We start from the raw sequence: 14,024 nt of genomic DNA, 5'->3' as shown, positions 1-14,024 counted from the left end.
CATGTCTCATTTGTCCTTAGGCCTACCATTTTCGATCCCATATTTCAAAGTAGTGTTTGGGGGGTAAATCTCAAAGGCGTATGCCGACATTAAATTAATAGTCAATAATCAGTAGGCCTAGTGAACAAAACAAATATCTAAATGGCAAAATATATATGCGTGAGTCTATTTGAAATATATATATTTTCTAGCAGATTGGCTAGTTAGCCAATGTCAGTCATTCAAAAGATGCCTGACATTTAGGCCTGATGGTGGAAAAAAGAAAAACTGCTGAAATATTTCCTTCTGTCCTCTGTTCTTTGTCAACGCAGCTCCCTCTGTCATGACCATAGACAAACAGTGTGGTCACGGCTCATGACCACCAACATCCATCCTGTCAGTATCAAAGTCCAAGCGTCACACAACGTAAACTACCGTAGCAGGCGTAAAAACACACATTCTAAACCCAGAGGTGCAACATCGTGAGACTTCCGGGAACGCTTGTGAAACAGACCATACAGGCCATGGTTGGGGTTTGAGAAGTCAATGAGAGAAGTGAAAAATAATTAGTTAATCATTTTCTCGAAATATAAAGGCACAACCTAGATAAGAGCCAATGTCTTGAGTGGTTTAATTACTCCAACCTCGTGAAAGTGACAAACTGACATATTTATTTTCGTCAAAAACAACTTTATATTGAGGTGTTTCAGCGCATGAGTTTAGTTAGCTAACGCCGCCATAACATCGCCTACACGTGTGGTCGGGGATTTCTATTGGATATGCACTTTCTACCTATCGTCATACTGTACTGCCGCATCAGTTTTTCTGGAGGTATTTCAGGAGCCTATGAATGTGAATTCCTATGTTATGCTTTAACTCTGCTAGTCATTGGCTGGCATTGGCTGGCATCACAAGAAAATGTATCTTGGAGCCCTAACTGTCAATACCCACTCTCGCTGTCTCTCTCACACACGCTTGTAGAGTGGAAAAGCACCCCAAAAAGTTCATACGTTGCCACAGTTTTTAGTAGGCTACGTCTCTCTCACATTCTTTTCCTACTTCTTGTTTTTCTCTCTCCCCTCTCACAATTAGGTTCAACAGAATGCACACATAAATGTCCAGAGGAGATAACTCCCCCTATCTGATATATCTACTGCAGTGTCATCCTACACACACAGCACCCTTTCTGCCAGTCACATTCTGTTAAAGGTCCCCGAAGCACACACATCCCTGGGTCGCTCGTCTTTTCAGTTCGCTGCAGCTAGCGACTGGAACGAGCTGCAACAAACGCTCAAACTGGACAGTTTTATCTCAATCGCTTAATTCAAAGACTCAATCATGGACACTCTTAGTTGTGGCTGCTTTGTTGTCTCTACCTTCTTGCCCTTTGTGCTGTTGCCCAATAATATTTGTACCCTGCAGGTAGCCTATTTTTTTTATATCTATTTTTTTTTATTTAACTGGGCAAGTCAGTTAAGAACAAATTCTTATTTACAATGACAGCCTAGGAACAGTGGGTTAACTGCCTTGTTCAGGGGCAGAACGACAGATTTTTACCTTGTCAGCTCAGGGATTTGATCTAGCAACCTTTTGGTTACTGGCCCAACACTCTAACCACTAGGCTACCTGCCACCCAAAGTGCTTAGCGTTGGGCCAGTAACCAAAAGATTGCTTGATCAAATCCCCGAGCTGACAAGATAAAAATCTGTCGTTCTGCCCCTGAACAAGGCAGTTAACCCACTGTTCCCCGGTAGGCCATCATTGTATTAACTGACTTGTCTAGTTAAATAAAGGTTAAATAAAACATTTTTAAAAATGACATCTTTAAAAGGCCTATTTTTCTCCATTATCATGCTTATGTCCATACCACCCCCAACCAGCGCAGGGGCATCATTTCAGCTAAACCTGCTAGGGATGTGTTTCCCAAACTTGGTTCTCGGAACCCAAAGGGGTACACGTTTTGGTTTTTGCCCTAGCACTACACAGCTGATTCAAATAATCAACTAATCATCAAGCTTTGATTATTTGAATCAGCTGTGTAGTGCTAGGGCAAAAACCAAAACGTGCACCCCTTGGGGTATGTCATGCCAAATAGTGCCCCCCTACCAAAATGTCACCCCCCCTTGTCCCAATGGGATTCGAGAAGCTATTAGCGTCAGATTTTGGAGATCATTATAGCCAAAATTACTTTATTTTCATTCCTGCTATGTAAACAAAGCAACAATATCACTGTTTAAGATGAAAACATTACTTGGAACTACTTTTGGGTACCCTAACATTTCAACAACATTAAAAGTAATGTCTAAAACGGTTCTTCGTTTCCGAAATAGCAAAGAAAACTCACCTTTCAGATAACAAAGTGAGCTCCCATGAAGCTATTAACACTTCAAATCAAATTGTATTTGTCCCATCCGCCAAATACAACAGGTATAGCCCTTACTGTGAAATGCTTACTTACAAGCCCTTAACCAACAATGCAGTTTTAAGAAAATAAGAGTTAAGAAAATATTTACTAAATAAACGAAAGTAAAAATAAAACAGTTACAAAAAAAAAAGTTACACAATGAAATAACAATAACGAGGCTATATACAGGAGGTACCTAGTCAATGTGCGGGGGTACAGATTAGTCTAGGTAATTAAGGTAATACATACATGTAGGTAGGGGTAAAGTGACCATGCATAGATAATAAACAACGAGTAGCAGCAGCACTACCCTCTGTAGTGCCTTGCGGTGATGCAACCAGTCAGGATGCTCTCGATGGTGCAGCTGTAGAACTTTTTTTGGATCTGAGGACCCATGCCAAATGCCAAACCCATGCCAAATCTTTTCAGTCTCCTAAAGCGTTGTTGTGCCCTCTTCACAACCTCACAATGGTAGGGAGAAGTTGTTGTGCTGGCACCACACGGCCAGGTCTCTGACCTCCTTAAAGGCTGACTTATCATTGTCGGTGATCAGGCCTACCACCGTTGTGTTGTTGGAAAACGTAATTATGGTGTTGGAGTCATCCTTGGCCACGCAGTCGTAGGTGAAAAGAGAGGACAGGAGGGGACTAAGCGGGGCCACCGTGTTGAGGATCAGCATGGCAGATGTGTTGTTGCCTACCCTTATCACCTGGGGGCGGCCCGTCAAGAGGTCCAGGATCCAGTTTCAGAGGGAGGTGTTTAGTCTCAGGGTCCTTAGCTTAGTGATGAGCTTCGTGGGCACTATGGTGTTGAACGCTGAGCTGTAGTCAATGAACAGCACTCTCACGTAAGTGTTCCTTTAGTCCAGGTGTGAAAGGGCAGTGTGGAGTGCAATAGAGATTGCATCATCTGTGGATCTGTTGGGGCGGTATGCGAATTGGAGTGGGTCTAGTGTTTCTGGGATGATGGTGTTTATGTGAGCCATGACCAGCCTTTCAAAGCATTACATGGGCTCAGACGTGAGTGCTACGGGTCTGTAGTCATTTAGGAAGGTTACCTTGCCGTTCTTGGGCACAGGGACTATGGTGGTCTGCTTGAAACATGTACAGTAGGTATTACAGACTCGGTCAGGGTCAGGTAGAAAATGTTAGTGAAGAGCGCATCCTGGTTATCCGCCCAGTCCTGCGGTCTTGTGAATGTTGACGTGCTTAAAGGTCTTACTCACATCGACTATGGAGAGCGTGATCACCCAGTCATCTGAAACAGCTGGTGCTCTCATGCATGCTTTAGTGTTGCTTGCCTCGAAGCGCGCATAGAACGTTTGAACATCTTGAAGAACAATTCGGCTTTAATGGCCATGTACTCTTATAATCTCCACCCGGCACAGCCAGAAGAGGACTGGCCACCCCTCATAGCCTGGTTCCTCTCTAGGTTTCTTCCTAGGTTGTTGCCTTTCTAGGGAGTTTTTCCTAGCCATAGTACTTCTACATCACTACTGTAAGTCGCTCTGGATAAGAGCGTCTGCTAAATGACTAAAATGTAAAAAATGTACATCTGCATTGCTTGCTGTTTGGGGTTTTAGACTGGGTTTCAGTATAGCACTTTGTGACATCTGCTGATGTAAAAATGGCTTTATAAATAAATTTGATTCATTGATTGAAGTCATTTAGCTCGTCTGGTAGGCTCGTGTCACTGGGCAGCTCACGATTGGGCTTCCCTTTGTAGTCCGTAATTTTTTGTAAGCCCTGCCACACCCGACGAGCATCGGAGCCGATGTAGTAGGATTCAATCTTAGTCCTGTATTGATGCTTTGCCTGTTTGATGGTTCGTCAGGGGTTATAGCGGGATTTCTTACAAGTATCTGGGTTAATGTCCCACTCCTTCAAAGCGGCAGCTCTACCCTTTAGCTCAGTGCGAATGTTGCCTGTAATCCATGGCTTCTGGTTGGGGTATGTACATACAGTCACTGTGGGGACGATGTCATCGATGCACTTATTGATGAAGCCGGTGACTGATGTGATATACTCCTCAATGCCATCGGATGAATCCCGGAACATATTCTAGTCTGGGCTAGCAAAACAGTCCTGTAGCTTAGCATCTGCTTCATCTGACCACTTCCGTATTGAGCGAGTCGCTGGTACTTCCTGCTTTAGTTTTTGCTTGTAAGCAGGAAGCAGGAGGATAGAATTATGGTCAGATTTGCCAAATGGAGGGCGAGGGAGAGCTTTTTACGTGTCTCTGTGTGTGGATTAAAGGTGGTCTAGTTTTTTTCCCTCTGGTTGCACGTGACATTCTGGTAGAGATGAGGTAAAACGGATTTAAGTTTTCCTGCATTAATGTCCCCGGCCACTAGGTGCAAATCAGTTTAATTCATACACTGGCTCCTCTGGCTGGCATATTTTTATTTTGAGTTTCCCTCCCCGTGTCTTGTCTTGTACGCTATTAGTCCTATTCTGATTATGTTCCCCTTCCTCCACCACATGCCATAGCTCAGTAATACAGCAGTATACTTGTGGTTGAATACGATGCAGTACACAGATAGTTGAATAATGTTGAACTCACAAATGCCAAAAGGGATTTACAACAATGAATTAATTAAATGAACACCCAGTGGGAAAAAAACTACCTGGCAATATTTAAGATTGAAATATGAAAAAGTAGTTTTTGTGTGGAACAGGTGGGTCATGTTGTTGAACTTGTTGACTTTATTTAATATACCCACATGGCAGTTATAGACTGAAATACATGAGTATAGGCTAACATCAACAATACAATACAATTTAGTTGAGAAAACAGAAGTATGAATGACAATGAAAGTACATCATATGAGAGGGGGGCAGTCTTGGCAGAAGGGTATGGGTGATTTATTTCAATCTCAGTTCTGGCGTGTGCGATAGAGAAGAGGTGGTTCTACAGGTAGCTCTGCCAGTCACTTTCTCTCGACAGGCAGCCAGTCTCGGAATGTGGACTTGAAGAGGGAGACTGTAAAGTCCAGGCACAGCTGTTCTCTTTGCTCTTAGAGTGTTTCCAGTGCTAGTGTATGTAGTCCATCTGTGTATCTCACTGTGCCCAGGATGATATGTCAAGCACAGGTCCTTAGCAGATTAGATCAAACCACATGACATTAACAGTAGCTGTAGATAATGTAATGAAAAGTGGGATCTTGGAGGGTGGTTGATCATGGAGGACATCAGGTGGATCAATGTCTGGGGAAGGGATATGGTAGGTGTCTCAGAGCATGGCAGAACCCCGAGAGGACATCAGGTGGATCCAGGTCTGGGGAAGGGATACAGTAGATGTCTCAGAGCATGGCAGAACCCCTAGATACTGAAGAACAGGAGCAGAGTAAAAGGGAAAGGGAAAGAGACAGAGGCATAGTAGGATGCAGAAAGAAAACACACAGGTTACAGGTAGATCCAGGCCAGGTTGAATTGTCCCCATATTGCTTACACCTATCAAAACTGATCGGAGGTGAATATCTGAGGTTCCTCACCTGTAAGGGCTAAAGGACTGTATTATTCTTAGGTTGCTCGTTTGGTTTGGGCGTGCTCGTCTCCGGGCGTCTGTCAGAATGCAATGATGACAAACGGTTGACTTGTAGATTACTTGGAGGAATAACAGTATAGAACAGGCAGAGTATGTTCAGGGCTATGGGTTGATCACTATGAAAGGCTCCTGGCTGTACCACTGATCCATAACTATGGCTGTGGAAGAGTGAATGTGTGGTTTCTCTAGGAGAGAGCAGAATACAAAGTGCCATTAATATCAGGATGACATACATATAAATACAATGAAATTATATGACACTACTTACAATATACACTATAAAGGCATCATCTATAACCATGTTGCTACATATAAAGGGCTAAAAACTATACCACCACTAGGGGCAGTAGTAACACATTAATGACTAGGCCATTAAAAATGACTGAATGGATGGAATATGACTAACTCCTGTAAGGACCCCGAAAGGGTGGGACCTAATCCAATTTCCAAAGTAAGATGCTCAGATGCCATTTTAGGCTTGACCAACTAATAGTAACTAACTCTTTTAACAGGCCAAAAACACTGAAAAGGCACACTAACGTGCTATAATACTCCAAATGGTATGCATACACAAATATAATACAGAGTGTAAGAGCACCCTTATAACCAAAATGACTTGTATAAACGCAACCCGTTATCCACTAACAAATGAATGCCACGGACGGGGCGCATGTTACAAACCCACTGCAGAAATAACCAAACAAAACCCTGTGTTCGCATTTACTAAAGGAATGATGCGTCACACCTAGATTGAGAATAGCTCGAGAGAGAGAGAGAGAGGCCACCTTTCGTACAAACCCACCTTGTGACTTGTTTACCGACCTGTGTCTGTGCCTGTTTTGCTACACTTTTACCACTTCGGAGGGTACATCCGCTTGGCTAAGTAATATTCAGCTGTCAGAGCAGCTCACAGCTGTCAGAGCAGCTCACAGATCACTGCACCTGTACATAGCCCATCTGTAAATAGCCCATCCAACTACCTCATCCGCATACTGTATTTACTTATTTATTACTCCTTTGCACCCCAGTATCTCTACTTGCACATTCATCTTCTGCACATCTACCATTGCAGTGTTGAATTGCTATATTGTAATTACTTCGGCACCATGGCCTATTTATTGCCTTACCTCCCTTATCTTACCTCATTTGCACTCACTGTATATAGACTTTTTCTATTGCATTATTGACTGTACGTTTGTTTATTCCATGTGTAACTCGGTGTTGTTGTATGTGTCGAACTGCTTTGCTTTATCTTGGCCAGGCTACAGTTGTAAATGAGAACTTGTTCTCAACTAGCCTACCTGGTTAAATAAAGGTGAAATAAAAAATAAATACAAATTCAAGATATAGCACAATTAATTGCTTGTTTAGTCAACTGAATCTGATTTGTTCAGTGCTGTTCCGACTGACAGTTTTTATATCAAGTTTTAGAACGAAAATAAAGAAAGGATGTCTGAGAAGTGTTAGTTTCTTGAGGAGGGGTACGACTGGCAGTGGAAGTTGGACAGAAAGCAGCCAGTGGTCAGACATAGTAGAGAGGAGGGGTTGGGGTCAAGTTGAGTCGAGTGGGCAGGTTGTTGTTCAATCGGACATCACTAGACACCGGATTTCATCTGGAGGAAGAGGAGACAGGATGAGGAGAAGGAAGAGGCAGAATCAAACAGAAGGGAGAGATGACAGGTTTTACATCATACAGATATTTTTCATTAGTGCTGATTAAGAAGACACAGGGAGAGCAAGACATTTGGACTATTGAGATGTTCCCCTTGTCTGTTTGTCACACACCGTTTACTGATTGACATGGTTGAAGTTGCACTCGCTGCAGTGATGGTAGGGATTCCAGAGGAATGGGGTTTTAATAAGAACGGCAACATACTGCTTGTAATTGAGACGTTATGCTAATAAAAAAAAGACAAAAAGACAACATGGTTGTCTAGCCTCCTGATGTGATTTTTGAAAGCTCAGCTCACATTTCTGTTATTTCTGGGAGGAAGTTGTTTGACAGAGGTCCACACCATGGCAGCCTGGTATGGAACAACAAAAAAACTAAGGATAAACTACCTATCATGAATGTAGTAATTCAGCAAGAAATCAATGAATTTACCCACATACTGTACATTGATTGGTATTCAATGGGTACTATTATTGCTAAAATAACCTCACTACAACAGGGTGGCAGGTGGCCTAGTGGTTAGAGTGTTGGGCCAGTAACCAAAAGGTTGCTAGATCAAATCCCTGAGCTGACAAGGTAAAAATCTGTCATTCTGCCCCTGAACAAGGCAGTTAACCCACTGTTCCTAGGCTGTCATTGTAAATAAGAATTTGTTCTTAACTGACTTGCCTAGTTAAAAAAAATACAAAATCACTGGTCAAGAATGTTGTCTGTATCTTCCCCACACTTAAGTCCTCACAGCTCTGTCAGAACAGTGTAGCAGTACCTCTCTTATTCCGTTGGTTGACCAATGTAGTCTCAGGCCCTCATTATAAATAACAATTTGTTCTTAACTGACTTGCATAGTTACGAGAAAAAAAATCTCTAGGTAAGATGAAGTTTGGGAGAAGGGTGCAATTGCAGCCTGCAATTTGGGGTATTCATGCATCTGCAGGAACCCCTCTTTATACTTCTATTGGTCAATGTGCACGGGCCCTCCAGTACAGTAGGTGGCGTTAATTCATAAATCCTCTTAAGGGTCGGACCCTTTTTTTAAATTTTCGCCTAAGATGATATATCCAAATCTAACTGCCTGTAGCTAACTGCCAACAAGCAGGAACGCCCCGAATTGCGGACTGCAGTTCCACTATTGAAGTTCGGAGCCGAAGTCTACGCCAATTCGTTGGTCATTGGTCAACAGTAAGGATTCTTTAATACATTTTTTGTTGTCATTCAACAATAGACAAATCATTTTCAAGCACATTTTTTCACATGAGAAATACTACACCAAAGATCTTAGATGTAAAATTGTGCGACTAAGATCTCGGAAAAAATGTAAAAATTAATGACTGATTTCTTGAGTTATTTTAGATTAATTCAGACTATTTTGAGGAAGAGTATATTGGGTACAGCGTCTCAAAATGGACAAACAGTACTATTGCCATTTTATTCTAATTTTTCAAATGAAGGGAGTATTTTAAGGGAGTATGCCAGCACACTCTTTCGGTTCAGCTAGCCGAGTTAGGCTAGGTGCCAGCCGAACTGAAGCATGCTGACACCCTAACCCACCGTGTGTGTGTGTGTGTGTGTGTGTGTGTGTGTGTGTGTGTGTGTGTGTGTGTGTGTGTGTGTGTGTGTGTGTGTGTGTGTGTGTGTGTGTGTGTGTGTGTGTGTGTGTGTGTGTGTGTGTGTGTGTGTGTGTGTGCGCGTGTGCGCGTGTGTGTGTGTATAAGCAGGGTCAGGCTTGGGTTCTACTTGGATGCCAGACCGCCTGGGAATACCAGGGCCCACATTCATAAAGCGTCTCAGAGTAGGATCTAGTTTTCCATTTACATCATAATGAATAAGATTACGACGGACAGAGGGGACCTGATCCTACTCTGAGAAGCATTAATAGGGGTCTGGTAATGTAAACCTTTCCTCTTTTTTTCCCTCTTTCCCCAGCAGAGGGCAGTGGAACCCTAGTTGAAGTTTCTTAAAGTTACATTTTTTTAAAGTTCCAAAATGTGGACAGATAATTCTTTGGAGGAACAGCAGGTGGCCAGAGCTTGTCAAACTACAGCAGAGTGTGAAGCTGTCTCCAGAACTCACTCTCATCCTTGACTTCTATCCTTGCTTTTAACAGGGATGGTCAGGGATGAGCACACTGACATCACTCGGTTCTAACCTATACCCTTAAGCCACTTGGTCTCTATCCCGATATTTCAATCTCTCAATAGTGATTTTTAAAATGTCTGTCCTCTTCTGTATCTGCCCTAGTATCCATTGTATTGTAGTATTCTTTGTACAGTAAGTGTTTCAGATCTGTTTAGATACCAATACTAACTTTATTTGAAATGTGATTTTTATACATTGCAGTTGTTATTAAAATAAAATAGATTGAAAAGAACAAGATACAATTAAAGAACACTGTTTACAATAATAAAAAGTGGATGCTACCATGGTTACAGATAATCCTGAATGAATCGTGAATAATGATGAGTGAGAAAGTTACAGATGCACAAATATCAAATCCCCAAGACATGATAACTTCTCACCATTACAATTAGAGGGGAGGGGGAGGGGGGGGGGGGGGTATGATATTTGTGCTTCTATAACTTTCTCACTCATCATTATTCACAATTCATTCAGGATTAACCATAATCATGGTAGCATCCACATTCATGTGAAAGTTTTAAGAAACATATTCCGGGCCTAAAAAACACTTTTTGGTCCACCAGCCACTGTGGCAGGTAGATTTAAATATTTACCAGTCACTCAGATTTTTTACCAGCCAAAACAAATTTTCCCAGCTAAAATTACACCAACAAAACACCAAAAAAAAATGAAGATCATGTTTTGTAATCTTTCTAAAACAATAAATGTATTACTAGTAAGAAGTAATGTGGTATATTTTTTATTTAATTTTTGTGACCTGAGTTTTTTAACCAGAAAATCACGGGTGAGATAAAAATGTTCACCTGCCCCTTTAAGGGCAGGAGGTTACTGTGGTAACGCAACTCCAGTCATGTTTGTGCCTGTAACATTGTCTGACTAGTAGAAGCGTCGTCTTCTCTTCCCTAGCAGTTGAAACTCAAACATTGAAAAACAAATTAGCTTGTGAACAAAACAATGTAAATAAATATCTAAGATACACAAGGACAAAGTCTCACTTAAGTAGACTTTCGTTTAACCCTTGTGTGGTGGTCATGTTTTTCTTATTCGCCCAATGTTCGCCGGTCTGATCGACCCACAACATTATTGGGTTTTTAAAACAATACAGCCATAACAATTTACGTAAAAATACTTAGACGTTGACTTATATCAATTACAAGCAATATAGACAGCATACATGGTTAATATTTGCCATTTACCTATCATTAAAAGCGCTATTTGTTTTTTATTTGTTATTATTATAATCAAGACATAGATGGAATAATCATGTTTATCTTGAACAAATTAAACAAGGTTTTCATCACTACTGATGTTTATTGCTTTGAACTGAACAAATTGGAAGGACAAATTTTACATACAGTATTTTATGGAAATGATAAATGAGCCCCATTGAACACAAATTAAGGCCAGTCTACACATTAAATGAGGGACAGAGTTTTACTGTGTGTGTGTTGCAAATGTATTTCTTGCACTTGATGCATGTGTACAGTGTCTTCCTGTCCGTCTTGGGTCCACACACATTGCAGCGCTTCTTCTTGTTGCTACCGGCTGCAATCTAGAACGATGAAAACACTTAGTTCAGGGATTTTACTAACATGTCACTCACTCACATATATAGTTACAGCTGGCCAAGGTAGGAGAGTCAGACACACACACATGCAACAACATAACTCACATATATAGTTACAGCTGGCCAAGGTAGGAGAGTCAGACACACACACATGCATCAACATAACTCACATATATAGTTACAGCTGGCCAAGGTAGGCGAGTCAGACACACACACATGCAACAACATAACTCACATATATAGTTACAGCTGGCCAAGGTAGGAGAGTCAGACACACACACATGCATCAACATAACTCACATATATAGTTACAGCTGGCCAAGGTAGGCGAGTCAGACACACACACATGCAACGACATCACTCACACTTACTTCCGGTATTGGATTTGTTGGTTCTGTCGGTCGGGCGGATGGGGCACCAGCATCCTCCTCCTCACGGTGGCTGCAGAACCTGGGGTCCTTGGGATATGTTGCCTCCTCTGGATTTGAGGTCTTACCAATGCCTTGCCCAGCTCCTCGAGAAAGAGCTGTCTCCTCTGGAGCTTCCCTCTGTTCCAATCTGGGTTCAACGCCATCCAGATGACAAACGTGTTGTACGCTGAGATCCAAGATGTTGAAGAATATCACAAGTGTCCAGTGTAGGGTTCTTCTTTAGCAGCTGTAGCCAGTCACCAGCTTGTCTAAGTTGTCCACTCCTTTTGTGGCATTGTAATCCATTATGATTTCTGTTTTTTGATGTTCCTGGCCACAGATTCTCCCATCCCTATGCAGCGTACTCATTAGTACTATATTTTTGCCTTTCTTTGGCACGTAGGACACTAGGGATGTGTCGGGCGTGAACACAAACTTAGAGGAATTGATAGGCCTGTTCCGTGTACTCAACAGCTGAGGTGGGAGCTCTGGCTTGTTTTTTTCTTACTGTTCCTACCATCTTCCTCTTGAGGAGCTCCTGTCCCAGCTTGTGCGAAGTAAAAAGTTATCGCATGTGATGTTGTGGCCACAGAGTCCATGTGTCACATCCAGGACAACCCGCATCCCTTGGTTCTTCTCAGGGGCTCCTCCATCTGGCTTCCCCTTACACTTGCAAGTTCCACACATATGATGAAGCAGCATCACAGGCAGCCCAGATCTTGATTATATATTTTGCGGGTTTAGACGGTATGAACTGCCTGAAGGGGCAGCGGCCCCTAAATGGCATAAGCTGCTCATGAACAGTAAAGTTGGGCCCAGGGTTGTAAAACAGGGGAAGGCAGTCCACCCACTTCTCCCACACTGACCTGATTGCAGCTAGCTTGCCTCTCTGTCGCCGAGCTGGTCTGGTGTCTCGGTTGTCGAAGTGAATAATCCTGGAAATGATGTGGAGGTTTTCCAGAGACATCGTTGCACGGAAAACTTCTCTGCCAGTTTCTGCATCCCACAGGGATTCTGTGGATTCCCCATTGGATCTGAAAACACCAGCAAAGATAAGAACCCCAAAGTATACATGTAAATGAGTTTGGTCCATCTCCTTCGATCTATCTCTAAAAACACGCCTTCCCTCCAAATTAGTGCAGTCCAGAATGATTTTCTGGATGGTGTCTGGAATGAACATTTTCAAAAGAAGACTTTATGTCCTGCACATGAGTAACCACGATCCGCGTCGGCCCTGGTTGCATCCTTATCACATTGGCAGCCATGCGGGGTGGCTCATTCCTTGGGCAAGAAGACCATTCAATTTCACAATTTTTTGACATCCATATTTCTCCTTCTGCAGGCTGCTGATGAGCTGGTTGCTGGCTGAGGGTCAATCTCATCCACTTCTTCCAACTCACTGTCAGACTCCGAATTGACAGAGACATGATCCTCATATTCAGAAAATGCTTAATCTTCCAAAGTGGAAGATGTTCCTTCCACACTAGTTTCTCTCTCTGCAAAAATGATTTCTAAGGCCCTCTGAGCAGAGATGATTTTTGCCATACTGATTGATTGTAGTAAGGAGCCACACATGCAAAGCTATTTATTTGTTGTGTCACCTCCCCCAATTTGCACCTGGCTGGGGTCGAGTGTGGGAAAATACTGCATTTTTTACATTGTATCGAAATAATGTATTGTAATAACATTGTGCAGGTTCCCGCAAGACATAGTTTCAGTCACTACAAAGGGTAAAGAGTGCAATAAAAGCGGGAGACAGGCAGACAGGCAGGCAGACAGACAGGTTCTTGGTGCTATGTAGAAACAGCAGGTCCAGGGAGGAGGAAGACAAGAATGAAGACAGGAGTGAAGGCACACAGCAAACCTTTTTGTTACATTTTTACTTGTTTTCACCTACACACACACACTTTTTCACAGTGGAGCCAAACACCACATATGTAATATGTGTACAGGGTGCACTCAAGGAAAATGTGTTATTTTACATGTTCTTCACTGAAAATGAGCCAAGGCCAATGAGTCTCAGGTTGGAAATGTATTAATTGTATCATTTTTATTTTAATAAACATTGAAAATGGGCCCCACAGACCCAAACAAGGGTTAAAGTAAATTAGACCAACTTTTATGCCTGTGCGCAGCATTTCTAAAAATGAATCTTTCACTCAGATCTTCATATGCCCACAGCCCCCAGCCAAGCAGTGTTGCAGCGTGAGGTGGCATAGGCTATATAGGATAGGTAGTTCTTTGACTTTGTGTGATTTAATTTACCAGGTATGAAACAAAACGGCAGAAATACTTTGAAACAGCTGCTGC

This window comes from Salmo trutta, chromosome 17, assembly GCF_901001165.1.
Source record: "Salmo trutta chromosome 17, fSalTru1.1, whole genome shotgun sequence".
Classification (NCBI taxonomy): Eukaryota; Metazoa; Chordata; class Actinopteri; order Salmoniformes; family Salmonidae; genus Salmo; species Salmo trutta.
Note: the sequence above shows the minus strand (reverse complement) of the source record.